This window comes from Columba livia, chromosome 11 (genome assembly GCF_036013475.1).
Source record: "Columba livia isolate bColLiv1 breed racing homer chromosome 11, bColLiv1.pat.W.v2, whole genome shotgun sequence".
NCBI lineage: Eukaryota > Metazoa > Chordata > Aves > Columbiformes > Columbidae > Columba > Columba livia.
The window spans coordinates 14,514,395-14,540,981 of record NC_088612.1 but is presented as its reverse complement, the minus strand read 5'-3'; the positions used below and the strand labels follow the sequence as shown (position 1 = coordinate 14,540,981).

At 39.0% G+C, this 26,587-nt stretch overlaps 1 long non-coding RNA gene across 1 annotated transcript in view; it reads left to right on the top strand.

The window, feature by feature from the left end:
* Positions 1 to 22,338, top strand: part of LOC135580498 (uncharacterized) — a 59,021-nt gene extending 36,683 nt beyond the window's left edge. Inside the window, exon 3 of the long non-coding RNA XR_010475246.1 lies at positions 22,109 to 22,338. This is a non-coding gene — a long non-coding RNA (uncharacterized LOC135580498). The remainder of the gene's footprint in view (positions 1 to 22,108) is intronic.
* Positions 22,339 to 26,587: the final 4,249 nt, after the last annotated feature.

Below are 26,587 nucleotides of genomic sequence, written 5' to 3'. Positions count from 1 at the left end.
GACTACAGTTCTTGGGCTTTGTTCAATCAACCTTTGAAGAAACAGAATATGGTTTTTGTATAAATCAGGACCAGACTTAAACACACGGGGCAATTTGCATGCTGAATTTGAAGTTAAGTTTTGACATAACAAAGGATATTATGAGAAACTATGGTGAAGTTTAAAAAAAACAGTACAAAGCTGAAGTTTATTGCCAGTACTGTTCTTGCAGATCAAAGCTATGCTAATATGGTCTAGGGTTACTTTAATATTTTGTAGCTTCTCATTCCCTCAGTGCATGTTTTAAGCATGCATATCACTCACTTGCTTTTGTAATAAAATAACTTGAAAAAGCCTTCTGCTTTGTGTTGGCCTTCTGAGGTAAAAAGTTGCAGAGATGTTAAGTCTCACATTGCTTGCTCCAGCTTCATTATGTTTGAGGAAAGAAATATCTTGTAACAAGCAGTACTTCCTCAATAACTGGATTGCTGTAAGGAAGGTGGTGGTGTTTTGTTTTTTTTTTACCTGGATAATGAAATTGTATCCTAATTATTTCCCTGGTGTTCTTTGTATGATATATATATATATAGAGGAGGTTGTCAACATGTTAACAACTACTGCACAGCATGATGAAAAGCTTTGAAAAGGAATTTTTTCTTCGCAGATGGATGAGTGGAATCCTTACAGTCTTCCTGAAAGATGTACTGTGCAGCTTTTTATTCTCTGTGCAGGAAGAGGTGTGTGTATATTCTAAATACAATTATGGGTCAGAGTGTAAATGTTAGGCTCTGTGAACACCATGACTAAAACCAGACCTATCAATTATGTCAGTGGGAGGTTACTGCCAAGATCAAAAGTAGATTATAGGCCTGGCTAAGTCTGCACTCATGCAGCTTTGCTGGTGCAGCAATCTCAATCTGCTAGCCTAGCAAAGGGTGTTACTGCTGTGGATGCAGCGGATTCCAGATTGCTGTGAGTGAAAGATGCTCCCTAGGAAAAAAATGTTGTCCATATAACTGTCTCTGCACTATGGGTTTTGCATATGCAAATAGTCATGTGTCAGTTTTGTCTGTGTTCATGTCAAGAATATTTACCAGCTCTGATTCATGATCATAGGAGTGGGGCCTTCAGTAAATGGACTAACAGGGCTAAGCTGAGCCCTTGCCCCGTGTCCTGGTGAAGGGGTTGAGCATCCATAAGATTCTCTATGCCATATGGGGCAGGGATAGAAACAATTACTCACCTGAGACAACCCCAAATAATCCTAGGGCATCCAAATCCCCAGTCAGCTTTTAAATTTAAGTTGCAAAGTACACTTTTCTTTCTGTTCTTTGTTTTGGTAAGTGAGTAGAAAAAGCAGAAAAAAAGAACTCCTAGCAGAAACCTAAACCTTAAAACCATTGGATGGAAATTTCTTGGTCTTCCTCACATGTGTAAGACAAAATTACTACTTTAAAAAAAAAAAAAAAAGGCTTTTCACTGTACACACCACAATACAGTTAGTCTGGTTTATTCATTTTTGCCATACTAGAGCATTGGATTTATAACTAAGGGATTGCAAGGCATCGAATGTAGAAGGGTTGAAAGGTGATGGATGCAGAGTCTTTGGTAAACAAAGAAGTAGAAAGTATTGATCAAAAATGCTCTGGGGCAAACCAACTAGGGACCCATTGACAGCAAAATGACCTGCTCTTCCATCTTCCAAATGACATGTAGAACTTAGGTTCACGTCATTTGTGGCCATTTTAAACACTTGAACATTTTTACTGAAGTCTGAATGCTGTTAATTTTGGTCTCCTGGCCAGACTTCAAACCAAATAATTATTCTGCTTACTCCTTTCCTAAGTTACAGCAACAGCTTCATTGAAAACAAATGCATTCATAGTTTGCTGACCTAAACTGCTCTTATATTGCTATGGACTGTTAACTTTTGCTTCATTTCAACCCATGGCTCTCTGCATTTTTGTGGTGGATAAAATGACCTCTGGACAAAGCATGTATATCTTTAGCTTGTTTGAAAGGCTTTGGGACAAAAGGCACTGTATGTATAAATGCATAGAAATAACTTTAGACCCAGAGTGTGCAGGTGTTGAAGTGTGTTCACTGGCTGGAGGAACCTGTTGGCATTCAGTGATGCAGCTGGATGAAGGACAGAGACTGTTTGGGAACAGAGGGTGTGTGCTCGTGGGTTTGGAAGCTGGAGGCTGCTGATTATCATGAAAAAGGTACTTTCACTGAGAAGCATTGCAAAATTACAGAGTAAAAAGGAATGCAAAGGGAAAGTGGTGATTTACTAGAAACAGGAGTCTCAGTGCTTTGTTGGGTGCCTGTTCCTGTATAATGAGGCTAGCTAGCGGAATGCAGTTAGTTTGTTGTTGTTGTTTTTTGTTTTTGTTTGTTTGTTTGTTTTTTCAGAAGTAAATGAGATTAAATTGTTGAGAAGTCATCTGTTCCAGAAATATATGCATGGTTTCTTAAGGTTCTATATTTTATTCTAATTATGTTATAACTTCTTTTAAAAAGGTCCATACTCTGCCTGAAAGGTGAGGGAAAACCTAAAACAGCGCAAGATATGAGCAAAAGGCTTTCCAGGCATTATCCTCCTACTGTGCTGGCTAGCTACAGCATCACCCTTGGTTTCAAGTGCTCTGGTCATAGCAGAACCTGAACTACTTGCCTGGAGTGTTTTTGAGCTTAGATACTCAGCTGCACAGCTGTTTCTAAAAAAAACCAGAATAGTCTAAACACAAACAGTGAAATAAATAAGTTATGTGAACCTGCTCTAATTGTGGGAGAGCCACCCAACAATAAAACACTCCACAGAATGGTTGCAGTGGCAGCAAGGAATTGATTTTAACCCAAAGGCCTTGGCTTTCACTAACCCTTGTCTCTGTGGTGCAAATAGAAGCTCTGTCTAATCTTTTTATCTAGCCTGAAAGCAGACTATTCTGTAGAGCTGGAGAATTTTCTTTCTGCAGATAACTTGAGTTTAGCGAGTACAAAGCAGAGTTGTGCTCCCATTCTCCTAAGTGCAAGCATCTTCTTTCTTCTTCACCACTTAGCAGATTTATAGTAAGGAAAATCAGAAAATTATTTTCAGCACCAAAGCTATTACTACAATATTTTTAAGTGCCTAGAAGTCAGATCAGTACTTAGCAAAACTGAGAAGATACAACTTTCAACCAAGAGCTGGTGAGGTCTGACCCAGTAACGCAGTCCAGTGGCACAGCCAGGGCAGCTCCAGGGCAGCTCCCCGCCAGCCCCGGGCGAGCGGCTGCACCCGACTGCGCTCAGCGCTGCCACCCGTACGGTCACGGCCCAGCTGGGCCACTGCCTGCTGCACATGTTTGTCAGCTGTTATACTCTGATGGTTTGAGCTTCCCAGTTTGTTTCTACGTCGGTAGAGGCTGCTGTCTCCAAACTACAGCTGATGGTTTGAGGATTAGTCTCTTGGGGAAGTGCAGTATCCGGAGAAACACAAAAATATATATGGATTTTAAAGTATTACATGCTTTGGAATAAAGGTGCTATATTCAGGTGGTTATGGCGAACCTGGATATGACTATTCGGTATCTGTCAGTTGTTGGATGACTGGTACCAGAACTCTAAATCCCTACAATTTTTCTTTCTTAACATTGAAGCATTTATACCAGAAGTGTTCAGTCTACTAGTCATTATCTGAAATTATTATCATGCTTCTATACATTGCTAGGATCCATTCTTAGTGCTGTTAGTATGTATTGGTCCTCTTTCTTTTTTATTTTCTCTCTTATGAAACTGTACTAGAAGTACAGTGTCCTTTACAAATAGGAAAGTATAGGTTGTTTTCAAAATGTCCAAGTTTGACATCAAGGGAAAGAACACAGAAAATCATATTGTGCACATTATCTGTCGAAGGGACTGCTGACCATTGTGGATGATCTCCTAATTCCTACCAGACCAAAAAAAAAGCATTTAGAGAAACAAAAAGCATCTTTGAACAGTCTGCTCTGAGTAAAATGGGTTCATTTTGCAACAGACTTTATTTGCTGTGATAATTTGATGAGCTTTATTTAATTGGCAGACACAACAATAACCAATCATATCACATTTCCCACAGGCTCTGAATCATGTTAGAGCCCTTTTACACTGTTACATGGTGACTAGTTTTCCTCTTTCAACATCTGTTTTAGTCAATCTTGTCAAGTATCCATTCATTGATATTTAAAATTACAAAACAGCTTTCAAATGGTGCCTGAGCAGCAATTACCTCTCTCACTTTGGATTTTTTACTTTGTATAACATGTACAGAACTTAGAAAAACCACACAGAAATCTATTAGTAAAAGAAAAAGGGAAACACAGTGAGTACATCATTAACAATTTCAGCAGAATTACAGATTCTCATTTGGATTTCAGCAGAATATAGACACCTAAATCACTTTGGAAAATAAGCATTTTTTTTCTATCCAAACAGAAACAATCCACAGCCTTTTCCTCTCTTTCAATAATAGTCCAATTTGCTGATGTGAAATTATGTTGGAAAACCTACTACAGCCTGTGTAAAATTTGCATGTCAGCAATTCTCATTCTGCTGTAGTAGCCAATGGAGACTCAACACGGAATTATTTGGGTCCCAAGATGATTCAGTTCTTTTTGACTTGAAGGACCAGCCCTTGATACTAAGAATAACAGTAGATTCCTAAACCTCTCACTGTTCATGAGCGACAAGGGATCTTAAGCTGATTTTAAACCTTCATTCTAACCTCCCTGTTAAAAGCAGCTTAGCAAAACAACTTCAGTCTGAACAGAATGCGGACAACAATGTACTTCTTATTACATACAAAAAACATGTGCTTACCCAGCTTTGCCTTACTTGATGATATATTCTGGTTTGGCATGGACTGTTTTATAAAATGAAAATTAAAAAAAGATGCTAATGAAGATTCCCTCCTTAGAAAGAGTGGATAGATATCACAAGCAAACATTTCTCAATTTTATACCCTCTTCAAAAAAAGGCACAACTCTGTCACATGTTTGAATGGCTACTTTTTCAAAATTGGCACATTCTTCAAAACATTGCTAAATAAAATCATTGTGTACCACATTCTTGTGCCAAAATACACAAAGTACACTATATAACTAAGTCACATATGCATTTAGGCATCCAGGATGGGGTCCCAGAACTGGCTTTTTTTAACTGTAAAATAATAAGCTTCTATTATGAGCTAAATGCTATTCTCTCTGTGAGACAACCGTAACATTTAGCTACCCAAACTCAGCAGAACCGCTTCTTTCAAATTATTGCAAACTGACAGAGGGAGAAGAGAAAGACAGAAAAGATTTAGGCCCAGATTTGTCATTTCCTAAAAGAAACCAGTATTTTTCCTGTAATGAACAGTTGCTTTGAAGCTGGCTTTATGACGGAATGAAAGAATAAGGAACTGTGTATGAAGGAGATCAGATTTCCTGTTACAACCAAGGGTGAGTAAGCTGATGTACAGATAAAAATGTGCACAGTAGTCTTCTACATGCTGGATCTTGTACAGAAAAACAGGTCCATGCAATAAGATACAAATTTTGAAGGAAATAGAAATAAAAATGAAGCCCTGACATGGGATTTAATTGATCAGATATAGGGACAAATACAAATCTGCTGTTCAAGGAAAGGTTTCTGTGTTATATAGAAGCAGTTAGTGGGCTTGTTATCTTACCATCAGTTGTGACTGAGAATATTGTAGGACTATTTTGCAGGATTTAATGAAGGAATAGCCTGAAGAGCATGATTTTGTGGAGATTAATCAACCTGGGTTTCAGGCAGAAGGGTTCTGCCTCAGCAATTTTCTTGCTTGCTTCAAGGATACAGTGTCACGGCTGTGGCTGGCATGGTTGATACAAGGGATGTAAAGCAGTGAATGTTGAAACGGAAGATGATGATTCTGTGCTTTGGTGAGAATTGCATAGCAGGAGAAAAAGCACGTAATGGATAAAAATCCATCTTTGAACAGGGTACTGAGTGTGATTATTAGGAAATGGTATGTTTCCTTAAGGATCTGAGAGATAGCTCTTTTATTTATCACTTCATCTAACTATGTGGGATGGTGATATCAATTTTAAAATAATCATCTGCTTACAAAACCAAAACTGAAGGGAAAGAAATTGCAGAATAGTGCAGTTATGTCTTGGCAGACTTAGTTCTTTAAGATTATAGCAGAGCTAACTGATCAGCCAAGTACAATGCAGACAAACATATTAATAGTCTCAAGTTTACATGAATACATACTGCATGTATGAAGAGCATGTCTCTTTAGAAGTGAGCTAGGGGATTTTATGAGTTCTAGCTGCTTTCTTCTTGAAAAAAACCCACTTGAACAGCTGTCCAAGTGAGTTACAGAAATGAATCCTTCAGAGGGTTTGAGGGGGAAAGGGGCTTAGCTGAAAGTTTCTGAAGAATATATTTCCTAGCCTAGGGAAATAATATGAAAATGGTGGTTGGCTAAGACGAGGACATTGCTCTTGTTTGCTATCCCAGGGGAATTTGCCTGTTGGTTTAGATGAGGGAATCCGTGGGTGTTTAACCAGAAATCTGGGGACCTTGCTCCAGCACAAAATGTTCACCTCTCCGAGTTGCAGGCCTGGCATATCCCTTTCCATATCTCTTACAGTTTCCCTCCTGTTAGGAGCCAAATCACTGCATGTTTGCAGAGCAAAGTGCACTGAAGTGTCAATCTCTGAGGCACTTTAGTGAAGACAATATTCACAGCAGGTGAGAGGGAAATAAAATGTGAGGAGGAAGAGAAGACAGAGGAAAAAACCCAGGAGGATGAATGGAAGTGGTAAACTTTCATCTCTGGTTTGTGGGATAAATCCAGGTCATTGTAGACACAGCTTTACCCCTCCAGATTTCATGAAGATGCAGGAAACTCAGGTTTATAGTTTCATTCATATCCTTGGATTTTACTCCCCCCCTACACTGCCCTCGTGTGGTCTTAGTTCCAGCACAAAAAAAAATGTGCTAGAAGCACAAAAAATTACTCTTGGGCTTTTGAAGTAGCGTAAGTCAGTCACATTAGATTTTAGACCTGACTCAGTTGCTTAATTCAGGATATTTTAAACAATCCTGCTGTTCCGGGCTAAAATCTCACACTGAAAATTAGAATCTGGTTTTATTTGATTGGAACAGTGGTAATGTGATTGTCAGTCCTGTGCTCTGAGAGAAGGCCTTACTGTGATCTAAATGCCGGTTTCTTGCCCTGTTTCAGCCTCTGGGTTTGTCTCGTGGTTGCTGTTGTGTGCTTGTGTGAAACAACTTGGTGGTTCCAGTCCTGTGCATAGGAGGTGGGTGGTTATGTGATGAAAATCAATATTTCCCAGCAAATGTCATGATTAGAACAATCAGATTTCCGGAACAGGGGGGCGAAGGTTTTGGGGGTAGTGGGACTGTACCACCTTCTCTCAGATGTGACTCATATACCTGAGTCATTAGTTAATTAAGTTAAAAATCCCCCTAACTGTAGAATGTGCTGAATATGTTTCACTGATCTGTGCAAGAGTTTTGCTCTTTAACAGTTGTGTCCTTTCACAGCTCTAAACTGTCTAGAAGTGTTAAGGAAATTCCATGAGACTGGCAGGAGGCAAGTGTTTGTTGTAGCATTGTCCCTCAGGCACTGGGGGGTGATTTTGCACTTCCCCTCACCCCCAGCAATGCCTCAACAAGATGTGACTAGAGCCAGTTGGAGCCAAGCGGTTGTGGCTGTGGGTAGGGTCCCAGGCTATTTTCCTCTCTTAGAAAGGCAGGATTGCCTGACTCACAGAGTCACCTCTTCTTCCCACCTGACTGCTGCTGAAATAAGGACGAGGCTTTCCAAGGATCGACGGCTCGTATTGCCTGTGGTAGAGGCAAATGTAACTCTAATAAAGCCAGTGGCAATGAACCAGCTTACGCTGAATTGTGGCCTATAAATATTTCTCCACCAGTGATTTGCTGGACAGTATTTTACTTTAACTGCTGCCTTAACTAATACTGAAATGCAGCATGGAGAGGGCACTCGGCCAGAGCTCCGGGTTCTCTTCCTGGCTCAGCCACAGTCATGCTCCATCTGTTTTGCTGTCTGTCACATGGGAATAGTAGTACTGAAATTCCCTTGTCAAGTGCTTATAGAGCTACAACACGCTATGTAAGAATTAACTGTTATTACTGTAGAATTTGGAAGCCAAATTTTGACCTTTCCATGCACTCATATGTCATCAAATTGCCATAAGCCTGTCTAAAGAAATAATTTAACCAGCAGGCTGTTGCAGAGTGAGGACTGCAAAAACCGCTCACGTCACAGATCTAATGGAAGGCTGTTGTCCCACCATCAAAACAGAACGGGAGTGAACAGATCTAGACAACAGCAGGTCTTAGCAACCATTTTACACCAACCCCTCCTAGGAGAGGTGAAATGATGGAAGTTCTTTTGTGTTTGATTTGAAGAAAAAGCTCAAAAAAAGCAGGGGATAAAAGAAATTAGTGTAGTGGAACTGAATTTGATGAGGCCTGCTGGTCCCCATGGCCTTGGCTATCTCCTTGAATCCTTTTCTGTTTGTTAGTGAGCACCCCTTTCCTTCAGTTCAGGCACTTTTCTGTTTAGGCAAACAAAAATAACAGCTATGTACTTTGGTTCTAAGGGAGACAGCAAAGAAAGCAGAAAAAGCAAAATGATTTTTTCCCTGAGAAACCACAGTGTGACCTTTAACAGGCTGTGGGGACTCTGAGAACAAAATGGGTGATGCCTCTGCTAACAGGTACAGTTCTTACAGTTTTACAAGAGGGAAGCGGCACGGTGATTTTTTGGCAACATACCCCGTGCTCTGACTTCCACATTTAAGGAAAGGCGAAGGGTACTGGTAGAATATGTGAGGTCAATACCCTTAGAAATTAGTAACAGAATGTATAAAAAAAATCCTTTTCAGTTATGAGTCAGGATTTCTCAACAGTGCATCCATTAGACAATAAAATACTACCTAACATACCCTGATTGTCAGTAGATAGGGCCTAATTAATCACTGGGAAGCATTTTAACAGTCATAAAAATGAAGATACAATTATTTGAAGATGATACCTACTGGACTGTGGGAAGAAGGTTGGATTTTGGCAACTCCCTTCAGAGAGAATTCCAACCTGGAGAGAATATGGTTTTCAAATCACAATGACCTGTACTTTCCAATTGTATCAGAAAAGAAGAGATCTGAAATCCATGGCTGTGAAAATAGAGATTTTACAGCTCTTCTATTTGTTCTCCCTAATTTTCTGCAAATTTCCTGTGTTTAAACCAGTGCTCCCCATTGTTGGTGTCTGACCCCTTTCCCACTAGTGCTCTCAGATGTGCCTTACTTTCTTCTTTGATGCTAAATTATATGCAAATTGCCACAGGTACTTCTAGCATCCTCAGTCACAGTGATTATCAACAAATCTGAAAGTGGATTAGCAAAGGTTAATAATTAAGCGGACGCAGAAGCACACAGAGAGAGCAGGCAGCAGGAGAACTGCCCAGCTCAGGGAAAGGTGTGTCAAGAGATGCCCGAGGCTTTGCAGCTAAACTATGCAATGCATAAGTCTTCACTGTGGAAGGTACATCTCATTCATCACTTGTGGAAATAATCTAGTGGCAGGAAGATGAAGAGTCTACCATACATTTCGGTGTTACCTAGAATTTGTAGGTATTTGTGGATTGTTTTGCTCTATGTCGAGTTTCTTAGGTGCATATAAAGGTGTATGTACCTTTGTTCCTTAGAGATGGCCCTTATTATTGGTCCTCTCCTCTTTCACACAAGCTACCATCAGTGAAAATGGTCAGTTCAACTACCATGTATTAATTTTAGATGAGATCTCAGATACACTGGCAAGTTAGATTCCTGTAGACCCAATGTGCATATTAACATTGTGCTAAAGCCCATCTTTATCGTGTCTGGACACTGTGTTTTGTGCTCTAAGAAATCCAACAGCAAAGCTTTTGACTAAATCCATGACAAAGCTCTGTTTAACACTCAGCAATCTGATCTCCATTATCCAGTTACATTGTTCCTCTAGATTGTGCCTGGAAGTTTTATTGCAACTATTTGGGCTTAAACGAGAGATCAGAGTGGAAAGAATTTAAGAGAAAGCAAAGAAAGATCACTACTTTTATTTATAACAGAAGGCATTTTAGTGTGTGCTCAGAAAGGGAACAAATTTAAATTGAGCCTTTCAAGACGTAGCTTTGTGGTTACTTCAAATTTGAATCATACTTCAATGTATTTCTATGGCAGTCCATGCACCACTTTTAAAAGAAAAGTAGATTGTCACATCACATTCTGACTATGCAGGGGGGAAGCTTTTCTGATACTCTGTCCTGGTCCTACAACACATTAACAAGTCAGGGCACAAACTCCCTTTGAGCTGCAGTTGCTGATCCTGTCCCCCACATCACACTGTGTGGGGAGGAGGTTAGTGCACCCAAGCATGGGATCTCACTAACGTATCCTCCACCAGTGAGATGATGAATTTGCAGGACAGAAAATGTCCCAAAGCATTTTACCTTTTGGACCATGGGACAAATTTTGCTTGATTTCCCTGCTGTAAGTCAGAAATGGTTCAGTTACAACAGTGTAAAATGGAAAAGCTCTATTGGCCTCAGTAGGATGGCAGAATTTGGCCTTTTGCTTTACAACTGTGTTATTAAAACAGTCAATCTTCTGGCTGCAAGGAATAATAATAATAAAAAATTACATATGTTGGGAGGTGCTCTGGGTGGCATTGTAACAGGATAGACTATCAGACTTCATCTTGTTTCATACTACAGTGCTGACAACATATGTGTGGCATCCCTGGAGAAAAAAGCAGCCTCCTCCTCTTTATTCTCAATGCATTTTGTAGCACACCGAGGCGTCTGCGCAAGGAGACACTCAGAACTGTGGCAGGGCTGGAAAAAATTGCCTGAAGTAAGGTGTAAATATGAATAAAGAATGATTTCCTTGTTTTAGCTTGAAGAAGACAGTATTTTTTTCAAAGAGCAGGAAGACAAATTAGAAAGATTTGCATCTACTGTAAACTGTTACATGTATCTCCAATTAACAGAAAAAATACTTCAGAATTTATGACGAATGATACATCCACTTTGTCCTGTTCTCATTATACATACATCTGAAGTGGAACCAATGCCATTTATGAATAATTTAATTATAATAATGGCAAGTATTATTTTTGTAGCATAGAAAACTGTAAACATTAATTTAATAAGGCTGAGAATCATGAAATGCAATCTTAATTACTAGAAACTAGAATAATCAGCTGAACTGAGGCAGACAAGACAATTAACTCTTTAGAAAGGAGTTCACAGCTGCTGGGGTGGAACTAATATCCTAAGAGAGTTAGCATAGTCATTGCTTTGAAGTGCACGATGTTTGGGAATAAACCATAAAGGCAACATAAGATCTCTTAATTCTGCATGTCTTTTGAATATTTTATGGCCCTTAGAATTTCTCCCAATATTTTATGTTTCTGTTGGCCCCAGGGCTTAGCAAAAAATTCCATGCCAGCTCTCCTTCCTAGTGGTGGCTCAGCTGTCATCAGGTGACAGTGCAGACTAGATGATACCCCTGGATGATTGCAGGCATTTCTGTCATGTTATCCCTCTCCTAGCTATAACGATCAAGGTCTGCTTAATTATGAGTAAAGTTTCTTGCATCTTGTGCTCTCCTGAGAGGAACTTAACTGACTTTCCAGGTAGAAACCTGCTTCTGATTTCCCAGCTGTCCCCTACTTCAAGTTGTGGACATGTTTTATAGCTGCTTCTCTGCTCAAGTCTTTACCCCTCGCCCTGGCGTATTTAAAGAAAACAAGCATACTCTTTGTACTACAGGATAAGCAAAGAAGTTGTTAAAGCCTCCTCTTGTAAGATGGACTCACCTTTCCCCCAATGATCATTTCTAGTTTGATTTCAGCTTTCTTTAATATCGGTACCAAAATTGTGCAAAGCTTTCTGTTGGCTGTAGGGGAGAACGCTTTTCAAACTGCATCACCCTCTGCAAGGGTCAACTTTTAGTCCAAGTTCAAAGTCAAAAGCATAAGAAAGCTGAGAGTTATCGTTCTGAGGATAAAATATCTGGAGCTTTTGAACCATAAACACTGTGCTTGACAGCATCTCTGTTAGTTCCAGCAGGCTAAAATGACACCGTCTGCTCTGCAAGTGGCAGTGCTTTTTTTCTCTGTGTGTTCATTTCTCTGCTTTTCATTCTCTGGTGCTTCATTTCTGACTCATCGTATGAACTGAGCAGCAGAAGAAGGGGAACTGAGGCTTCGTGCTTTTATTCCAAAGTCACCGCACACTCACTCTCATAAGCTGTGCTGCCCCAGCATGCCCAGGACCACACATTTCCCAGGTCTGTAATTCGTCACTTGCAACAGAAGCAGAAAAAAAGCAAAACTATTGCTCTTGTGGAGCTAAAATTCTGATCCCAAATTACAAATTCAGATGACATTTACGCTTTCTGAATAAGAGGGTGATTTAACCTTTGCCACAGTGTTTTAAGAGCTCAGATTTGGGAATATGGAGTAATCATAATCATTAAATTAGGTAAAATACTAATCAGCATCACCAGTTCTAATTTAAAACGATTTAAAGTGAGAAGGAAATTAAGAAGTTACCTACTAATGCTAATAAAACTCACAGACTAGGGAAAAATCTTAATGAAGTGACATCTAGTGGCCACACAGCGACAGGACCAAGACCCTGAGAGAAGCTGGTGCCAGAGCAAGACTGCACAGCCTGTGAAGTTCAAGGCACTACAGGTGTGGCAATAGAAGCAAATGCCATGTAATTTTGAAGGAAAAATACCTGGACATGGCTTTTTTAAAAACTCTGCCGTTAGCTGGCACTTGTCTCTCAGAGGACAGTGCATCCCTGGAACACAGGGCAAGTCGTTCTAACAGAAGTGGGTCCCACTGCAGTCTGTGAAATACTAAAATTCACTTCTATGGGCAAGGATTTCCAACCCCAAATTTCAATTCTAGATTTAATCCCGACCAACTCTGTGACCTTAGTTCCTCTTGCCTTGAGTTTCTCTATCTGCAAAGTATGGACAATACAGGGAAAATTTTTGTTTCTGTATGGCTTTCCAGCAGTGTTTTATTAGGTCAGTTCTTGCAAAATATTCACCATTTTCAGATGGAAAATGCTACTAAGGAGCTTGATCTTGTCAGGCATTTTAAAAATAGTCTTCTAATGACAGGTAATTTAATTGATCGTGCACAAGAGATGGAGAACCTGGTGTGCTACTCAGACTTAAGGGGCAGAAAGACAAGTATTGGTAAAACAGTTAAATGTAGTCTTTCTCTCTCAGGAGAGGTGCATTTGGAAAACTTTGCAGAGAACAATTCTGATTACAGCACTGTCCCATCTGCACAAGCAGTATTTGTTAGCCAGCATGATTCACCTTTTAAAAGCTGAGATGGTCATACTCTGTAGCCTTTTTTCTAAAGCAGCATAACAAGACATCTTTCTCCGTAGCTTCACTAAGAACATCAGCATGCAGGAATAAAAATATTTAATGCACCGTGTACCAGTATGGTAGAGCTGTCCTCTGTTTCAGACAGTGACCATGGCCAAAGTCCAGTTTTCATGAGTGACCTGGAGGGCATCAGCCAGCAGATCTGACCCATCAGGATCACAGCGACTGACACATCTGTTCTGATAAACACCTGGAATGATAGTGCTGCTTCTCTCACCGATGCACAGAGCAGTATGATGCTGCCAGGAATGGGAATGCTTCTCATCTTTGTATTATCTCTGTATTCTGATGAGAACTTTTTCTTCTAGGTTGTTGGAGTTTTTGTGTGTGTTGTTGGGATTGTGGTTGTTTTTTTTGTTATTGTTGTTGTGGGGGATTTTTTTTTTGTTTTTTTGGTGGGGTTTTTGTTGTTGTGGGGGACTTTGTTGTTGTTTGTGGGGTTTTTTGTTGTTGTTTTTTTGTTTGTTTTTGTTTTTAATTGCCAGCAGAAATTGTGCTGCTCTGGGTATTTTCTGTGTGTACCAAAGTTCCCCTTCCTTTGGCTTCCCTTTCGATTTTGTGTTTTCTATTTTCTTGAAAGTTAATGGTTTTTCAAATACAATTGCAGCTCAAGGGAATATAAGGAGAGTAGCATTTGGTGGTACCGAGTGCTGAAATACTGCAGATTTCAGTAATATCTGAAATGTGTGTTGCTCTTTAGGTTGAATATATAGTATCTTTATTTGGTTTTATTTCATTCCATGTGCATTCATCATCTTTGAGTCTCTTCAACAATGGCAGCTTAATAAGTCACATTTGCCACTGAAGTTGGTACATTGCCAAACAGTTTTTTATGGAAAATGGATATTCCAGGGCTCTTAAATATAATTTAAAAATTATTACTATAGCTTACTAGATTTGCTGTTCATATGTAACAGACTATGTTTGTCTTGGAGATAATTTCTGTAAGAAAACTTTTGCTTTCCCAGAAAGCAAAATATTGTTAAACAACCTTGCACACTAAGGACTGGATCACGATTTCTGCTGGTTTACATGGTGTATCTCTTATTTTTAAAAATTCTTGTTTCCGTAGTATGTTTCAGTTATAATCAGTAAGGTCTGACAGTAAGTAAGTTTTAATGACAGAAGATAAAATTCACCTTTATATGGACAGACAACTGATTTCCTTATAAGCAAAAAATATCTGATGACACTTCAGAGCTGACTAATGGGGTGGCGTTTGTACAGAATTAATCTATATTGAGCCATATAATTAAATTCAGACTTTGACTCATGTTGAAGTATTTTAGGCAACTGTGAATCCATGGGGCTTCAGAGGGAAGACTGTAGAAATGAGGAAATTTAGAAGGGTTAGAAACACCCACTTCACAGAAATGAGAATTCAAACTGCGTGGTGTTTTTTCTTCAAGTGTGAGTTCAAAAGATACAGCTCCTCCTCCTTCTCTTCCTTCATCTAGTATCAGATTATAAATGGAAACAAAGGCTTCATGCTGGCTAGAAGCAAATGCCCCAATTCCAGTTCTTCGAGAAGTCTGGGTCGGTATCATACTTTCTGTTTCTGGCCTAGTGCTTGATACGTTGGGGTGCTAGGTAAGTCAGTCACTTTTAAGTAGCACTATGAAAACGGGATGGGGTATTAGTTTGTAAAGACTACCTACAGAATATGTTGTAGTGGTGGCCAGAGAATAACCTAGTGCTGGAAAACACAGAGAAATTCCTTCCTATTTTCCCGCAGTCTCTTAAATGTTTCTCTGAAGCAGAAAGCCAGCGACTACTGTGCTAAGGACTTGAAGCATACTGGCAAATTGCCTGGTAGGGCAAACAGGGACATCACACAATCCGGTCTTCACAATCCCTCTTAAACAAGAGGGAGAAGTAATTTATTGCATTCTGTCATGAGACAAATATTCAGTTTTCAGATATAACAGTACTGAGTATTTTATTGAAACTTGTAGACATCAGCCTGCACGCTCCATATGTTCAGGGTTGTACAAGCTGTTTCCATTATAAAAAGAAATCAACGCTGAAGTTAGATAGTTAGTGGGTTAAATCCTTTTTATTTACCAAAAGAATGTAGACAAAACACTGTTCTCCTCAACACAGTAGGCAGATTCCTTGTTTATGTTCCCAAACTTGCTTTTCCAGAAACCTCTCTGTTTATAAAACTTCCTCAGAGGAGGATGATTCTTTCACTATCTCTTTGCTATTCTTCTTTTTTTTTTTTATTGCATCTCATTCATTAGGGCAAGAAGAGTGTTTTTCAGCCATCGGTTACATTGCAGGTAGGAGCTTTGACTGCAGCACACACAAGCTTTCTGTAGAGCAGGCTCAGGAATCAAGAGGCTTTTGCAGCGGTTAACTGCTTGTGGCATTTGACTTCCCAAACGGCTGACGTGGTCTGTGCCACTGCTACTGTTGGTACCCAAACCAGCTGATATAAAATCTAGATTGCATCTGCTACAGCCGCACCTACTGTTGGCACTGTGGAGGAACCAGTGCTGCATCACAGCCTGAGTTTCAGTGACTGCTGGGAGACAGGAACAGGAGGTCCAGCAAATGAACCAGAATTTTCAAGTGTGCCGTCCTTCTTTGCCCTGCCCTAGAGCTGGAGCAGCTTTACGTGTGAAAAGCCATTTTGTTTCCAGTTCAAAAAAGAAATAAATGAGAATTTCTAAATTGCTAGATATTTCCCATGAGGCAAATCCAAATATAAAATGCCTCATTAATGATCACAGTGATGTAATTGCTATTGTGGAGATGTTAATTTTTAAATTTTTTTAGAAACAAAAAGCGTCCATCTTGTTTGACTTTTCAGGGCTTTATTACCAGCAGAGGCTCGAGTACATTTCAGAAAGGTAATTTTTTCACTTGCGCTTTTATTCTGTGAAGTGCAAGTCAGAACCTGCTCTGTAAAGCGGAATAGGCCAAAGCCACACTGCCAGCTATGGTCTTGTCTCAACCCTTTCCACAAAGTGCTCTTTGACCACTCTTTAATCTCATCTTTTCAGCACACATGGTACACACTCTCTCTGAAATACAGGGCATGTATTTCCCATTGTGATGAGCACTGTTGTCTCTTTGAGACTACCTCTGAGTTTTGAAGCTATAATTCTGCCTTGCAAAATTTGAAAAAATAAGTAGTATGGTGTTTTTATTTTTTAAAGCAGTATCACAGAATCACAGAATGTTAGGGATTGGAAGGGACCTACCTGGTGCTACAGATAATCTAGGTTCTACATAAGCTACTGCTTTGCTAATTAATAGTGGGCTGTGAGATTTCCTAGCTGGCTGTTAATTCATCAGTTTATTGAAGTAAAATGCTTCCACAGTTGTCTCAAAATTTAAGGACAGTAGAATGCATTTCAGTAGACAGAATTTGAAATAGTTGTGTAAAAGAAAAAAAAAGGCAAGGCAAAGGGTATAGTCATTCCTTTAAACTAACCTCTCCTGGAAAGCTCTTTGAATCTCCATTCAGCTGATTGATACTGTGTGGGAGAGTTTTGTTTAGAAAGGTGCAGCTGAAGTCTCAGTTGGCGTGCAGTTAGGTGTGTGCAGTTTTATTGAAGAGAATGGAGTTCTGTGCAGGAAGCAAGCTCCTAGATCACTGTAGCTCATATTATTTCCCAGTACCTACAGAAGCCCCTCCATCTTCCCTCCTCTGTGTGCATTGCAGAACAAACAGGGAGAGCAAACAAAAAGTACCTTTGACTCTTCAAATACAGGCTGTATTGTTTGCAGTAGGAGAGGGCCAGCTCCACGTCACCTGGGGAGAAGGAAGGAGCACCCAGTTCTCTGCAGATCTGCCTCTGGCTGCACTGACAATCTGCAGAAGGTCACACGATGTTAGATGTTCTTACTCCATCTCTGTGATTCAAATAGAAAGCTTTTCATTTGTAATGAATATGAATGTTTCAATTTATTTCAATGGTCTTTAAATCAGGAGCTTGTTGTGTAATCAAACATGGAGAAAAAATGGGAAGATAAACATTTAACAGAATGGTTTTGGCTATAACACAAAGGCTGAATTATATGTAAAAAGAAATCTGGTTGGCAGTTATGTAAGACTATTTTATGATGTTTGTTTCTGACTTGGGAAAGGAGGAGGGCTTGGCAAGGAAATGTTTTGTTCTGAATCCTGGCAAGCATGTTTATACACCAAAAATGCTGGTTTGTCTGCTTTTCTGAATTCTGTAGACATCAGAAAATACCCACGTGTTTTTGTGAGCATTTATTCTGTTGTGAGAATGTAGATTCATCATGTGAATATGAAATCAGATTAAAAAATTAAAAAATCTGTTGGAAACTTAAGGCTTTTTTAGTATGCATTCTGAAGAAAAAAATACCTGATAGAAATAGAAATATTGCCTTGATTTTCCATTCACTTCTATGAGTTTAACATTAGTGAAACCTTAATGTTTTCATTGGCCTTACTCCTGATTTACCACTTTGCAAATGAAAATAGAATCGGCTCTATATGCTTTTGCAGACTTTCACTGATTTTGGTAGGTTGCTGATTTAGTTGGAGAGCCATAATCTCAGACGAACACTAATCAAATTACCATTATCAAAACTGTCTCAGTTTCTCGAAGACATTTTTCATGACTTATTTGGCACCTTGGCTGATTTGTGCTCTGAGTTTCAATCTGCTGTAGACTAATACAAATGATCCATAAAGAGCTAGAAATGAGGTTTTATTAGAAATTCGAAATTGCACTTACTAAAGGCAGTTTTCTTAACTGCCTTTGCAAATACATCAAGTGCCTGGTAACAGTAATGACATGCCATAGTTTTCTATACGGCCATAAGCGTACACTGAACTGAGGGGGTTTTGTCTCTCAGATTTTTTTTGCTCCTAGAGCACCTGTAGCAAGGATCAGTGTGAATGACTCATAAGTCATATCTACACAAACTGTTCTAAACACCTTCCCATACACTATGTGAAAAACTGTCTCCAAGAAAATAACATTAGAATTATTAGAACGGCTATTTTTAATGTATCACTTCTTTACATGTATTACGTTTTCATTTTTGTGTTTTTATATGTATGACATACCCTGAAGAGACACTCCAAGTTCATATTATAGTGAAGGCTGAAAGAAATGACTTGCAGTTCCTCCACAATCAGTGCGAAACTTAAGAAAAAAAAATCCTTCATTACAATGTTAATGTTTCTCATCTTAACATTGTTTGGGGAACCTCAGATGTAGGTTAGAGAGTTCAGAGTCTGAGATCTAAAGAAGTTGACAAGTATCCTTTAAGATGGATTTAGTGCATAATGTGTCTCACCTAACCTGGCTGAGGGGAACAGTAAGTTTTTGGTGTAATTCCTAGAAATCTCTAAGGGGAATCTAAGAGAGCTCTTGAAATTTTCCAGAGTAAGGATTTCCCAGCAAGCTTCAGAAAAAGTCCTTTGAAGTGCCAGAAAATAGCAACATTGGTTAAAGACACAGTTACCTTTATAAATCTTCAGAAAACATAATTTTTACATCTGTAAGCACAGTATCTTGCTTTATTTGAAAATTTGAGGCTTCATTCTGTCTTAGACATTCTTTCCTTCAATTGTTTTATTGTAAATGTTCTATGCTTCATCATGAGGAATTGCAGTTTCACCATCAGCAGCTTGGGATTTCAGATGAAGTGGAAGAAATTTGAACTAATGAACTTCAAGAAGAAAAAGCTTGCTGTCATGCCAGTCTTCTTAGGAAATGAAGAACAGGGAAGTGGGAAAAAATAATATAGGCTCCCAGCAGACTCAGTGAGATTATTTTCCATGAGAAGTCACTGGTTCTTAATGAATTACATGAATTTATTCAAATATACTGTTCCTTTTTCTGTGTGTATTACTCAGACTTTCTGTACGACATACATGACCAGTCTGATTTGAAGTGATTTAGCAGGGTGCCAAAACAAAAATCACATATAGAGACATGTGAAGGGAAGATGAATCTTCAAAGCAGTGCCTGTCTACACCCCGTTATTTGTACCTATTTGTATGAAAATCCATCCCTACCTTTGCTCTCCAAAGTCTTGTTGGCTGAAATGTTTTCCCTTCGTTCTTGTGTGACAACATGACCCAGCAGATTGAGCCCCCGACAGCGTCTCTGCCAGGCCCCACTCTTGCTTGTGCTCGTCCAAGCATGAATTTCAGCAGCTCCGTTTACTTCTGCGTCTGTTTTCCAACTTAGGCAGAGCTCCCTAACCACTGTGGAGCACCGTGAGGTCTGTGAGCAAAAAGCACTACCTGAGCACTTGGTGACTAACTAGATATAACAGAAGGATACCTTCTTCAGGAAGAATTCTATTCATTTCAATAGACTTGTGCCTGAGCAGGCCCTGCAGGTTATGCTAATGTGAACATTTAATAAATACATATTCCTTGGGGAACCTAATAAGTAGATTTTCATGCCAGTGACTGATGAGTGCACCATAGGGCTTGGCATGGCTAACGGCATTTAAAATATTGGCCATGCTGAATAGTTACAAGCTGACATACGAATCTCTTGGGGCATATTCCTTCTAGATAGGAAGTTACCCATTGTAAATGGTTTCCCTGCTCTAAGGCACCAAACTTTCAATTCAGCCTTTATTGCAAATGCGTCTGGCTAATGTTAAATTAAAACACTTCAGGAAATCTGTACTTTTCACTGTATTTGTTATTTATGTAAATCTTTGGACAGCATCCATTGCTCCAAAATCAAGTTAATTGGAAACAGAGCAACAGGCATGAACCCAGTCCCAGCAGTGTTCTACATCTGACACTGAACTGTTCATCTTTATTATTCTTCTAAAACATTCTCCACATTTCCACACTGTGAAATCTTCAGATGCCAGTTGAAGGCACAGTCTTTTATACTGAAACTTGTCTTTTTTTCTGAAGACTATTCCTATTCAGTGAATCATTTTAGGTAAACATTGTAAGGTTGACATGTAAAGCTAAATCTATGCTTTGTTGACTTGGGGCTTTGGCCTGCATTTGCAAGATCTGGGGGGACTCAGAGGTCAGAATCCATGTCTAAGGCCACAGATGCTATGCTGATTCACATGCTGTTGACCCATGGAATGTATTCTCAGAATGACAACCCACCATGCAGATCTGCTACCTCTCTGTGATATTTCAGTCACATTCTATACTGACGTAAGGCTTGGTAAACTGCTCCCAGGTTTTATAATAGAACAGCTCTCTGTTGGATGAGACCATTTTCCCCACTTCAGATTTGCATAGTTTTAACAAAACATTTCTCTGCTTGGCTGGAACACTTACTTTCAGCAGAAAGCAGCCGAACATGTTTGCCCAAAAAACAGCACAGCAGCATCAGCAGTAACCATGCCTAGGGATAGAGAGAATTAGGAACTAAGGGATACAGAGAATTAGGAACTACCACCTGGCTACACATTTTCCTCCTATGATGAAACTACTTGGGTGAAATATCATGTTCTACATTGAAATGCTTTTGCCAGCCTACTTACATTGATTTTAAGTGTAACAAATCACACGTTACCTGCCAGCGTAGTCAAGCCAGCAGAGGTTCTCATGTATGTGCTCTTAACCACAAAGTTATCCAACTATCTGTGTGCTGAGGCTGCGATAGTTCGCATGGTATTTTGATCAAGTGAAATTCAGGCAGAACAGACCACTGCAAATGGCTTTTTGGAATTGACCTCTCCCACATGTAATGTGCCACTCATCTATTAATAGCAGAACTTCTTGAGAATCACAAGATTCTCTGAGACAACCAGAACTGAGATCGATCTAAAGTTGGTGTTTGTATCATAAAGTTTCCCGTAAGTAGGCCGTGGTGATGACAGTGAGGGAGGAAGTTTATTCCTTGATTGCAGGCATTGCCATGGCAGTTTGCAGATGTTAGTTTTCAGGAACACAAGCTTTCATGGAAATGAGATGTATTTACAGAGATGGGCTTTTACTGTATGAGGCCGCTTTTGAAACCGGTGCCACATGTTAGATAGAGTCAGTAATTAGGAGTCAGACACTGATTGCTTAATCAAGAATTTTAAATAGTAGCAACAAGTAACCGCATATTTTTACTTGTGAACACAAAAGTTACCACAGGACAGCCCAGCTCCAAAACAAGGGCAGAATTATGGCATCAACACGGTGTTCCTTGGCCAATTAACTCCAGCAGCAGGTGAGGCTAATTAGCCATGGCTGAAGCTTCATTAATATGCCTGTATAACTCCTGGGATCCAAGCTGGTATCTTCAGCCAGGCATGCAAAAAGGTTGGTAGTGCCACTGGAGAACTGCAGCTTTTTTAGGTAACAAATCTTGCCCAGCTACCCCAGGACACATGGACGTGCATTCAGTCAAAGTTGTTAGCACTTCTACTTTTGGGAATTTTTGCTCCGAGTCATGTAGTTGTCTGCCTCCCTTTTGGTCACAGCTGCATCTTGTTTGCCTTTTAGCAAGTGTGCCTTGTCAGCCTAAGAAAAGTGGAGAGGAGGTCTCCTGTATTCACAAAGCAACTGCCAAGCTTGAGGAGGGTATCTGCCTTGTATTTCCCTGGGTTTGTATGCTCTAACAGCTCTTCCAAAATACTTGGCAGTGTTTGAGCTTTATTTCCTCATAAGCAATCACAATTTTAGTGATCACTGTCTTTTTTCACAGATCTCATGGACTTCATCATGCACTTTTCTTTGTGGATTGCCTCCTGCAATATGGGCAGCTCCAACATTGAGGAGACATACCTGCATTTTCTTTCAGACGTGGTCTCCTCTCCAATGAAAGGTATGCCTCTTAAAAAGCGCTCAGTGCGTAGAGTACATCATTCTTATTTGAAGACTTAGTCCCAGCTTTTGATAAACTTTTCATTTCCCTTAGAACAGACAGTAGTTGGTTGATGGCATGGACTTTGGAGGAATTTGAGAGTAAACCACAGGCTATTTCTTAAAAATCAAATTCAAATTGTGAAAGGAAATGAGAATTTATGTCACTTATATTTCAAAATGGAATTTACTAGTTTTTTCAATATATGTGCATCTTCAGGTTTTGCACTCGTAAGGACCTGAAAGTTATAATTAAATTATAATCCTGAGAGTACTGGTTGGTTGGTTTGTTTGTTTTCCAGATAGGGAAGATGAATATGATATTTGAAAGTGTCTTGGAGGAGGTCAAATATGGTTTATGTATGTGAGGGCTTAAGTAAACTGCATCAAGATTTTTTTGTACTGTGTTTCACTGAGACTAAATACAACGTGTCATCGGGTCTTCATGGGCTAATGTTTCTAGAAAGTAGAAATTATTTTCAAATGAGGGCTATCTGCAGAGGGTTAACTGTTAAAGTTATTTATCTCTCTGTTTATAGTTTTCTAAATCTGGGTTGTTAACAGAAGTGCAGGCAGTTCCTTTAAATATTATGTATTTTCAAAGAATTTGACTGAAACACAATTTTGTAATGAATTATTTACTGCTGACAGTGCTGGCTATTATAATGAGATAACCAGGTTAAATATTGACTACTACATTATTTGAATTGCTATGTTTATAAGTGGGCAACTACTAAAATATGCAGGTATATCTTGTAGATCAAAACAATCTAGTATGAAAGAAATAATTAATTATCCGTGAGATGTGTGAATTGCTCAGAAAACACAGTTTTAGCCTTGGAAGTATTGAGATAAACAAAGTAGATATTTTTAGGTGTGCCTATGGAGAACTTGATTCAAAACTCCCTAAAATCAGTGGGGAATAAAGTCCTAAATTAATGCCCTGCATCAATTCCTTCAGCAAATATGGCCCTAATTAATTAATCATGACTGCAGTTAGAAATAATTACCATCCAGTGGGCTCCATAAGTTTCAGGAACCTGAAAATTCTATTGCATGTCTTGGATTTGTTAGTGTGCTTGGTCCATTTGGTATGGCTCAAGGTTTAGAGCATTTTAAAGTATGTTTTAATTTTCTTAGGTGAACTTCCAAGCATGGATAAGTTTATTTTTAACCATTTAAAGAATTTAGAGGATTTTGGAGTATGATTTCATACTCTTACATGTACTTCAACCCATGAGTAAGTCTGCTTTTAATCACTGTTATTAAAGCTGAGACAAATTTGTGAGGACATAATTGGATTTCAATTTGAAGTCCTTCTCTGAACATTACGAAAAAACACCCCAAACTTCTGAAACACAAATATAGAGCTTGCATTGTAACATTATTTTCAGCTATCCTGGGAACTCATTAATTTTTCATTATATCTTTGCTCTAAACATAATTTTCTTTTAAGTAATTAAGCAATGAACTTGCCATGCTCTTTCTCATAATAATATGCTTAAGTATATATAATTGTCTAATGGTAAATGGTACTGTGGAAACATTGCTCTGATTAAAAATCATTAGTTGATAAGAAAGAAATAGAGTGACAAGAAATTTGTGGTCCCGCAAGATCAAGTGCCCTTTTGTTAGCAGCACTGGGCAATGTACTAAGACTATATGTTATCTATAGCTTTCAATAATAGTCTACACAATTAGCCTATATTTTCATATTGTGTAATCAAATATTTTGATGGTGTTTTGCTTTCATAGTGCTTCTAATATGACAAGGGTAGAGGACATACAACCCAAACAATCTTTTTTTATTGCCTGGTTTATATAATTTTTCTTCTGTTTGGTCTCTGCAAGGTATTTTCTGGCTGTGTGTTACTGTTTAATTCAGTGACTGTTGAGACAGAACCCCAAGACAGAACCAGAGGCCTGGTGCCAGTTGTACTAGAAAACCAGGTAAAAGACTTGGAAGAAGAAAAGGCTACAGATCCACTTATAGGCAGGGTAAATATTTTGGGTAGATTTTTGTCCTTTGTTTTAAAGCAGTACTGTTCGGTTTCTTGTGTTTTTCTAGTTTCAATGAACCACTTGTTACAGCAAATGGGGCTTTTAATGGCCTACAGTATTCTGTAGCTTTTAGTGTTTTCCCTTTTTGTGACAGAGCAAGTTGAAAGGTATGTCTTCATATGCGGATTTTGTTCAGCCATCATATTTTCTTGGATCAGAAGTCTCTGAAGTGCTAGTGGTGTCTGCATATACATTAGATTTGCAGATGGCTTGTGTCTTTGAAGCGTTCTTCCGTGAAGACTATTCACAGGTATGAAGACTGGGTTTCTGAGTCAGGGTTTGTCTGTTGTTGCTTTCCTCCCCAAAGACTTGCTGGAGCAGCCTTTGCACTTGCTTTGTCCCCTGGGATTCCATGGTAATCTGGCAGCTGGATTCATGTCTCGTCGTATTTGTGTTTCTGATAGCTGTTCTGCAGTGCTAGCATCTTCAAAAACATGTGTTGTTTCTATAGCCTGGAAAACATGAACCCACTGGGGATTACACGTGTATGAGATGAAATTCTCTCTGCACTGAAGCCAAACAGGCTTTCTTCCTTATGTAGCAGAATGGTTATGCAGCGGAAGCTTTCTGCAGTGCCTAGCCATCAGTTGCCTTTGTCTTGAACATCTGAGATGGAAATGAAAATAATACAATTCTGGTCTTGATATTGTGTGGTTTTAATGGAAAGGTCCTTTACTGCCCCTTTTGAGTGGCTGCAGCACGGTTGATAGGGCTGGAAATTCATTCCATAAAGTTACTGCTGCACTTTCCCTTTTTCTCACTGAGATTTGCTTTTTTTAAAATTATTTTTTTAACTTGGTTACAATAATCTAGAAATGTTCAAATTGTCAAATTTTGTTCCATTATTTTGGAAAACAACTCCACTGCAGTTTAGTCCTTTTATACTCAAATATAATTTCATTTGTAAGTATATTTAAAAGGCACTGACAAAACACCTGGCTTTAATTTAGCAATGTTTGTTGCCAAGCATGTGCTGCTGCTTTGGCTTCATGTTTGTTATTTGATGCCTTGGTCATGCTACCAAAAGTGTTGCATCTGTTCAATTCTGGTTGAGATTGTTCATTCCCTTCTATTCAGATGTTGACTTTTCAAGTCTTAATGCATTGTTTGCTTTGTTGCTTTTCCATTCGCAGCCCTGTTAATAACCGGAAGGCAGGAAAGATTTCCTGAGAAGAGTTGTTCAGTGAAACAAAGTACTGTTATTTCTGAGGGTGTGGAAAGCATTCTTCACCTGTTAGACTATTATGTGCCTAATGCTGAGGAAATAATAGTATTTATGTGCACGAACAGGTCTTCTTGGTGATGCTGCAAATGTTTGAATTTGCATCCAGGACAGACGTGAGATTTCTGATAGGTGAACAAAAAGACAATTTTCTGATGGTGTTACTTCATATTGTTGTCTCTTTATTTCATTGTTCCTCAGTAAAGTGTACACTTTTCTGAAGTAACTAGGCATTTATCAATCAGCCTTTGGCTGACCTCTGGTCAAAAGGGCTTGCTTTGTTTTACCGGCTTTTGAAGTTTTCTCTTTTATTTCTTGTTGCTTTATTTGTCAGTGTAGCATGATCCTTACTCTCAATTTCTGGGCTGTTGGAGTAATGTTTGGATTGTGAAAGGAGAGCTTGATTTCTAATAATTTAAAGCAGAGTGCTCAGTCCCTAGGCAGGTCAGGGAAGAACCATGTTAGTCTGTTCTTCCCTGTCATGGAAAAGGAGCTAACTGGGTCATCTGGCCACAAAGCTTGATAACTGCTGGTGTAAGGAGCCGAAATATTCGGATTTCTTATCTTAGTAACACCTCTTGAAGGAAATTGTGGGTCAGCAAAGAGAGAAAAATGGCTTAAGTATGTCATGTCTAGCTTCATACTGCCTGGGTTTCTTAATATTTGATTCAAACATACAAAGAAACACTAATAGCTAAAAATGTTTACCTACTATTTGTCCTGTGAAACTATGCCATGAGAGTGTGCAAATCACCAGAAAGACACTAAAGGTCACATTACAATAATTATAAGTGTGTGTTTAACAAGTTGTAAGTGCAAAATTGAAGATAAAAATCCAAACTAACAGATGTGCACAGGATGCTTTTTTTCTGGACAATCTTGCACTATTTTTAATACTAGTTTGAAAAAGGGAGACTATAAAATTTTTACGTGTTTGGAAGAGGGAATCTGTTGTGCAATAACTATTGTACTTACTAGAAGAGCAGCAGCTGTTGCTGGAAGTTACAGTTAATTGTTGTATTTTCCAGCACAAGGTTG